The sequence below is a fragment of the Carassius carassius genome, chromosome 48 (assembly GCF_963082965.1).
Source record: "Carassius carassius chromosome 48, fCarCar2.1, whole genome shotgun sequence".
Taxonomy (NCBI): domain Eukaryota; kingdom Metazoa; phylum Chordata; class Actinopteri; order Cypriniformes; family Cyprinidae; genus Carassius; species Carassius carassius.
Genome location: NC_081802.1, coordinates 7,925,021 through 7,933,064, shown reverse-complemented (window position 1 = coordinate 7,933,064; position 8,044 = coordinate 7,925,021).

Sequence of the window (8,044 nt, the reverse complement as noted above, 5' to 3'; positions counted from 1 at the left end):
TGCATGCTACCCATATTCGTACTGTATAGAACATACTGTTATAACGATTACGAAGTAAGTTTCAAACCAAATATAGCAGGTCTACGCATAGACACTATGCAGTTTCAGACGCAGGTTAGGTCTAAAAAAGTCTGGTTGAATGATTCTGTATCTATTCAAATGCAGACAAGCAGAATCATGTTTGAAGCATCGATGCTTCTTTGAAGCGAGCAGTCATAATCGGATCAGCTCGTTTTAAGTGTGCATATCTAACGATGATTCAATAATGATGTTGGGACAGATGAAGATGCCATACATCTGGCCGTGTGCCTGCATCCAGTTGGAGTGTGGCTGATTAGATTTAGACATCACTGATTATGCAGCGATTTAATTTAAATTCATAATCAACTGAACTAACATTGTGATGGCCTGGTGCCCCGAGATTAGCCCTAATTAAACAAGTACGATAGAAGTACTTTAGTGTTTCGCCCATATGCACCATCAGATTAGTCTGAGAAACCACGACTAAAACTAAAGTTTACCAGGGAATGAGTCAGTTGCGTTTCTTTGTTCGCAAGCCTCCTATATTCTCTTCAGGAAACCCTCCCATGTGCCTCGCACAAAACAACGACGCGTTCTCTTTGTATGTCAGACCTCCTCGGTGCATTGTAAATGCAACGTTGATGGCTGTATAGATGATTTATGCTCCTTTTAATACACAGCATATGTGTGTTGTGAACGCTGACATTTTTGCTTCAGGTTGAAGCGTTGATGATTGGATACACAAGCGCTTTGTGTCAAGCGCGTTCTTTCATATTATAATAAGCTTTCCACTCAAACAAATGTCAAAAATATGTAAATTATCTCGGTATTATCTGTTTTAAGTGCTGTATCAGGGCCATGGTATCTAATTAATGAAACATTTATCAAAACAACACCGATAAATTATTACGGAGTTCTGTTAGTTTGTTCATTCTACCAACATCTTCTAACAGCTAGAAATTGTAGTTTAAATGCCCTTTTCTCCTGCAAAGTCTCTGCTCAACTCATTCTGTAGTTGAGTAAGGATTGGTTTCGCATATCGTTATTGTGGTATCAGATTTATAGGATCAGTCAGACATCAAAATGGCTTTTGGGATGAAAATGTGTTCCTTAGAAATGGTGGCTGATTGATATTCCATAATTTAGCCATTTCAGGGAAATATATGCACCTGATGAACACTTTTTTAGTTATCACATGGTATATTTCCAAACAAAAAAATGCAAACCTTTTCAGTTAAGCATATGTTTTTCTTTAGCTCAATTGCTTTGGCCTAGGAATGCCAAGGTAATGGGTCTGATTTCCATACTCGACTTTTACATAGCTCGTGCAATTGAAGCTATAATTACCATAGTAAAAATATTCATGGTCAGTTTATGGGATGGTTGCATATGGAATTTTTAGAAGCATGTAGTTACTCCAGTGTAAAGTTTACTTTTGGATATTCCCGAGATGTGAACCCTCGTCCTCCTGGTATATGGCACTAGCCGCCTGATTGTGATGGGACAGGGCCAGGCTTTTGTGTTGGGCTTGTGGTGCTGGGTTATAACAAAAGCAACTGAATGTAGGAAACCGGAATGGAAAATAAGAGCCAGTCCTTGAACAAGACTGTCATTACAGCTACAGCTGTGAGTAATGGTTTAGTCATCTACTTGCATCCTGGAACATGTATCCTTTAATGTGCAACACTCAAGAATTCAGTCTCATAGGAATTGTAATGGAAACACTGTTGCGTTTTAGTGTACAAATGGACTTGAAGATGCAGGCTTGTTATGACTTGCACTTCAGTGTAATATTGGATTAGGGTAAAAGTAGATCACTAGATGCACGAAGCACGTCTGTGACTAAAGGAAAGCTTTATCATCTCTGCAGGGAGGACTAGGTCAGTCAGTTTGCAGGAGGAAATAAGACAATCGGTCGAGAAATGGGTGTTTGTGAGATTTCAAATAAGGAGATTTCGGCTCATTTGTTTTATTTATTTAGACTAGGACTAGGAAAATAATATAAATTCAATTACTATATAGTTTTTAATTGATACATTTATTAATTATAGAGAGAGAAAAAATATATATTTATACACTATATATAATATATAAAAATATTTAATATAATACATTAATGCAGTTCTTATGAGAATTGCATTCATTTCACATATGTTATATAGTTTTAAATTACATTTATATAATACAGTATTATATTAATTTCTAAAATTGTTTCTCTCTCTCTCTCTCTCTCTCTCTCTATATATATATATATATATATAAATATATATATATATATAAAGAAGAATAATGTTAAGCCTCTGATATAGCAATATATGCTTCAGAGCACTGAGTCTGGGACATCCTAGATTAGCATTGAGCTCAGATGACATGAGATATTAATCAGTTGGTTATGTCCTCATGTGACACAGGTTTCTGAGATTATGCAGTTTTAGACACGTTGACGTTGGTCAGCATCCCGTCCAGTTAGGCTGTGTTTCCTCCACTATCTTCCAGCAGCACGGCCGTGATACATGCACTGTGAGTCAGCCCGCTGCTGAGAGATGGATGTTGTGTTTATACTCCTCCAGAAGTGTGGAGGAATATTGATTGGAGCTGTGCAAGAGTAGCTGTGACAGACACGTGTAAGAAATGAATCAATGGAAAGGGAAAGAGTCGGAAGAGATGGTGACAATAGCATGGGACCTCTTGAGAGTGACTGTGAAGGAGTGTGTGTGTATATATATATATATATATATATATATATATATATATATATATATATATAGTGTGTGTGTGTTGTGGCAGCATTTCTGAAAGTTAAAATAGTTTTACTACATTAAGAAAACTAATTCATACATGGCCTAAATAGTGTTTTATTCATAGACAAGCATCACTGTTACTATTGCTAATAAAGTCACTATTAACTTCAGTACTTGAATACTATAAAATGGAGAAGCGAGTCGTGCTTATATATATATAAAATTTTATTTATTTCATATTTATTTTATTATAAACTTAACATAAACGTCCATATTTACTAATAGATTGTGTAATGTAAATAATATTTCAGTAAAATTGCACATTGCTTTGCTTATGACTTTCAATTTCCAGTGGTGTCGCCAAGCCCTCTTACTTTGAATGAACAATCAAAAATTTGACAAAAATATACAACAACTTTGTATTCCGGCTCAACACACAAAGCAACACCTATGTGATGGTTTTGAACTTTTTTCTTAATTTTCAGCTAACTTCACCACGCCCTCTTTTAACAGTAATACTGTTTAATAATTGTAATTAAAAGGACAAGACAAATTTGACAAGAATTTACAACAATACATGATATTCAAATTCAATGTGAACAATATTTCAGTAGAAACTTGCTAAACGCTTATGACTTTAATTAGATTTTAAACGTGATATTCAAGTTGAATACACTGTAAAAGTGAAACTCATCGCGGAGTTCTATAGTCGACCACAAACAGCGACACGTGACTTGTCTTTTGAGGGACTATGCGAGCTGTGAATGGAGAGGGAAGAAAAGCGACTGTTGGACCGCTGAGATCTGCTTCACGGGGACGCGCCTTCACCTTCATACTGCTGTAAGAAGAGCCTCTCCAGCCCCTAAACTCATTAGAAAAGTAACCACACAACTGCTCTGATATCTGAAATGGGTGTTTTCAGATGTACTGACTCGCGTAATACTGGCAAAGCCACGGCGTCCCTCTGTTGTAATCTTCTATCATGCATTCGCTCGTTTCGTTTGCTTCTTATTATCATCAACCGGTTTGGCTGCTGTCAGTCAGCTGTTTCAACAGCTATTGGGGATTAACGAGTGATTGTCATCAGCCCGGTGTAATATTTGCTTAGCATCCTGCGCTTATGTAAAAAAAAAAAAAAGCCACAAACCAGTCCTCAAGGGATAAGCAAGGTCAATCTTGGTTATTGATTTATGTGTTTGTTTTGCTTTGTTTAGTGTTTTTATTTTATTTATACCTCTTTCATTTTATATATATATATATTTAATTCGATTTTAGCATATTTTATTATTTTATTTTATTAGTTATTATTACAATTTTTACATTTGATCTTATCTATTTATTTATGTAATGTTTTTTATTTATTGTAGTGTTTTTATTGTATTGTTTTATATTTTATTTTAATATCAATTTACTTATGTGTATTTGTATTGTATTTATTTTTTACAATTTATCTTGTTTTTTTTGTTTGTTTGTTTGTTTTAGCTTATCTATTTATTTTATTACATTTTTTGTTTATTTATTTATTCCATCTTTATTTATTTAATCTTTTATTATGAACTGACTTTTATTTATATATTTTTATTTATTTTTGTATTGTATTCTTTTTATTTAATTATCTTTTTATTTATTTATATATTTTAGTTTGTTTTACTTTATTATTTTGGCACTTTATTTTCCTTAAAAAAATTTTTTACTTTTATTTAGTTTTAGGCATATATCTGAACATCATATCAAGCACACTTTCAAATTTATTAGAGATTGCCTCAAAATGACAGATCAGTGATAACTAATCTAGATTATGTAGGGTGCTGACACGGTTACCTTGGTTGTCCTTTAGTAGATTGACTTGTTTTTTTTTTGTTGTTGTTACTGAACTGAGATCAGTTTTGAAATTTGAGAGGATGGTTAAATCTGTAGGTCAATGGTCAGCATAAAAGACCCTTGTTTCTAATGACCGGCTCCAATATCTTCTTACATAACACTGGCCAAATCATGTGTGTGCATGTGTGTTTCGTCCTGTGTTTAAAACACAAAGTCTTTTATTGTTCAGATATCTGCAAAGCCTCTGTAATAAACAGGTAGGCAGAAAGGCTTAGACTGAGCTGAATCACGCTGCGGCTGGATTTACCCTGGACAACAAAGAGCAGGCGGGTGGCTTTAGACTCTGGGCTCCACGCTTGTTTCACTTTCCTCTGGCCCTCATTGCTCCGTGTGTTTGTGCTGATCGCCGTGAAGTGACACCAACATGATTTTACATGCTTTTGACCACTCAGGGTTAGGGATGATCAAGAGTTATGTAATGTCTTCATTTAACATGCTTTTTTAGAAATATACAGTACAGACCAAAAGTTTGGACACACCTTCTCATTCAAAGAGTTTTCTTTATTTTCATGACTATGAAACTTGTAGATTCACACTGAAGGCATCAAACTATGAATTAACACATGTGGAATTATATATGGAATTATATACATAACAAAAAAGTGTGAAACAACTGAAAATATGTCATATTGTAGGTTCTTCAAAGTAGCCACCTTTTGCTTTGATTACTGCTTTGCACACTCTTGGCATTCTCTTGATGAGCTTCAAGAGGTAGTCACCTGAAATGGTCTTCCAACAGTCTTGAAGGAGTTCCCCGAGAGATGCTTAGCACTTGTTGGCCCTTACGCCTTCTGTCTGCGGTCCAGCTCACCCCTAAACCATCTCGATTGGGTTCAGGTCCGGTGACTGTGGAGGCCAGGTCATCTGGCGCAGCACCCCATCACTCTCCTTCTTGGTCAAATAGCCCTTGATGCCTTCAGTGTGACTCTACAATTTTCATTGTCATGAAAATAAAGAAAACTCTTTGAATGAGAAGGTGTTTCCAAACTTTTGGTCAGTACTGTATTTACAATTTCTACATATTGTGGACATGTATATGATTTGTTTTATTATTATATAGTCAATGTATGTGTAAAGATTCACAAATTATATGTACTTCTATTTGTATAATTATTATTTATATATATATATATATATATATATATATATATAAATATGCTTATATGTGATGTGTAAAATATGTGAAAGTGTAAATATTGAAAAGCATTTCAGCTTAATAATAATTAAAAAAATTATATATAAAAATGATCAAATAATATACATAGAGAACACTGAAAAGCATGTCGATGCTTGACAACACAAAGTTTCTCTCACCTTTTTCAGAATTTAACATCATATTATTTTTCTAAACATCTTGCCATGGAGTGAACAGATGTCTATGGTCTTGATGAGAAACATCGTTATTTGGGAACAAGCCTTTCGGTTTCAGCTGGGCATGTGGAACTAATTACTTTAGAGGAATTTACACAGCACGTGAAAGCGAGAACATGTGCGGTGTGTCACGCAGCTCGTGCGAACCACTGTAGCAGTCATGACGTTGTTATGAGTGTCTTCCTGTCTTAGCTTTAATGGATGAAACTCGAGGTTAATTTGGTGCCAGTGAAGCCAACAAACACACCTAGACGTATTTATTGTTTATTAATGACTTAAAGGTAAATACTATGGGAGGCCGTTTGAGACGAAACCCATTGAATCACTTGCAATACACATTGAAAACTTGCGATACACATTGAAACACTTGCGCGTACATGTGAAACACTCGCGCATGCATGTGAAACACTTGCGCGTACATGTGAGACTTGCGCGTACATGTGACGTACATGTGAGACACTTGCGCGTACATGTGAGACTTGCGCGTACATGTGAGACACTTGCGCGTACATGTGAGACTTGCGCGTACATGTGACGTACATGTGAGACACTTGCGCGTACATGTGCGACTTGCGCGTACATGTGAGACACTTGCGTGTACATGTGAGACTTGCTCGTACATGTGACGTACATGTGAGACACTTGCGCGTACATGTGAGACTTGCGCGTACATGTGAGACACTTGCGCGTACATGTGAGACACTTGCGCGTACATGTGAGACAGATTTATAAAACGCTGACTTGTTATGTGATGTTTTCTCATTAAAATCATACAATTTCCTATTAATTCAACAGAATGTTTATGCACACTAGGGATTACCAATATGGCGGCGCAGCGGCTTCACTTTCATGACGTCATGAGCAATCCAGTTCTATATTATAGATCAGTGGTTTCGTCTCAAATGGCCTCCCATACTCTCATGGTTCAGACCTGTTGCTGATCTGGTGTTTGCAGAGCCTTTTAATTTTCCTATCTAGCATTTCAAACAAATACATCTTAACTGAAACCGTTTCTGGCGGGCAGCGTGACCTCAAAAACCGAGTATAGCTTTGCTGCTCTCTCTGTCCTTCTTTCTAGACCAATACTTTATCAGTCACTTTCCCCACATTTGTCAAGCTAGATCATGTCAGCCTGCTTAAACCCCTGGACAGCCTTGTTAAAATAGCTGCGCAGCACGTGTGTGTGTGTTGGCTAGCTGTAGCCCGTCAATGCATTAGTTTTTGTTTGTTGTTTGTTGAGATCATATTCCCCTGGATTGCTTTATGAGGTCAATTTAATGTGGTGACTACAAGTTACAGCCATTTTTATTACCTCATGCCTGAAGGGGCACCAGATCTTTATACTTTTTAAAAGGCTTTAGAGACTGTTCTGCAAGTGGCCTACATCTGGATTCAAAGAAATGATCTGGATTTAATATTCAAGACAACCAACTGTGTTAAAGTTGAATCTTGACTTATTTAAATGAATTAATTATCAGAAAAATAATAATAAAATTCTTAAATGTTTAAACAATGTTTGTTTTAATAAAATATTTTTAAAGAAATTAATTGAATCAAACATTATATATCATTAAAAATAAATAGATTTATTAAAAATAATTTAAAATGTATAATAAATGTATTTAATAAATGTATTAGAAATAATAAATGTATTCATTATAATATTATTTAAATGTCTGTTGTTGTTGTAATAATAATTTATATAAACTGTTACAAATTTAAATGTTTTATTTTTATTTAAATAATTGATTAAAACCTTTTTTGCTATAACTTTTGGATAATTTTATTTATTTATAATATTTAAAATTTTAAATGCTAAATATTTTCATTATATTATTTAAAAGTTTAGTTGTCCTTATTATCACTTAAACAATTTAAATAAATTAATTGATTTAGACTATATCATTTTAATAACTATAATAATAGTAATTAAATATATTAACTAATTTGTTATATAAATGTTTACTTGTTGTTGTTGTTGTTGTTGTTTTTATTTAGACAATGTAAATATTAAATTAGTTGATTTAATC